Source organism: Marmota marmota, unplaced genomic scaffold (genome assembly GCF_001458135.2).
Source record: "Marmota marmota marmota unplaced genomic scaffold, marMar, whole genome shotgun sequence".
Classification (NCBI taxonomy): Eukaryota; Metazoa; Chordata; class Mammalia; order Rodentia; family Sciuridae; genus Marmota; species Marmota marmota.
Genome location: NW_026000229.1, coordinates 45,620,264 through 45,621,378, shown reverse-complemented (window position 1 = coordinate 45,621,378; position 1,115 = coordinate 45,620,264).

Here is a 1,115-nt window from a genome sequence, read left to right as displayed (position 1 = left end):
TGTGTGTGTGTGTGTGTGTGTGTGTGTATATATATATATATATATATATATAAAATTTTCTTTCTTGTATTGATTCCTTATCATTATATAGACATTCTATTTTGACATTTTTTACTTCAAATCTGTATTGTTTGATGTAAGTGTAGTTATTCCTGCTAACGCATGGAAATAAAACCCCTTACATCGCTTTGTTTCAGTTTATGTGTGTCTTTACTGGTGAATTATTTCTTAGAGACAGCAATAGGATGTCCTGAAGTTTGGTGTAAGGATAGTCTGGTGGTGAATCCTCTCCAGTTCTGCATGTGTGAGAAAGAATTTATTTCTTCTTGATGTCAGAAGGTTAGCTTTGTTGGGTATAATATTTTTGGTTTCAGTTACTTCTTTCAGAATTTTTAAAATACCACGCCATTTTCTCCTGACCTATAAAGTTTACCCAGAGAAATTTCATCTTAGTCTAATGAAGATTCCATTAAAGATCACTTGAAACTTTGTATATTTTTAGATTTCTGCCTTTGCTTTTTATTTTTGACAGTTTGATTATACTAAGCCTTGGAGATGACCACTTTGGTCAAATCTAAGCTGGATCCATTAAGTTCTTTAGATATTATTTTATTAAATAAGTTTTTACTTCATTTATTCTCTTCCTTTTTAGAATCTCCATAATGAAATTGTTTGTATATCATGTTTCATATCTAAAAAATCTTCCAAGTTGTTTTAATTCCCTTTTCTTTATTATCATTAATTTTTTTTCTCATAGGTTTTTTTTTAACCTAAATAGATTATTTAAAAAAAAAAACTTCTCTCTTTAAGCTTTGAAATTCTTTATTTTGTATGACTTAGTCTTTTCTTAAGGTTCCCAACCCTATTTTTTATTTTATTTTATCTTATTTATTCTTTAGCTCCAAGAGTTTGGGTTCTTTTTTATGATCACTAGCTTTTTTAAATCATTAATTATTTTCCTAATTTCTTTGAATTAGCTCTCCATATTCTCTTGTACTTCATTGATTTTTCTTAAAATGAATATTTTCCAGTATTAGGCAATTCACTGATTTCTTTTGCTTTTGGATCTATAACTAGACTATTATCAGGTATCATGTTATCTTTCTTTTTCATGT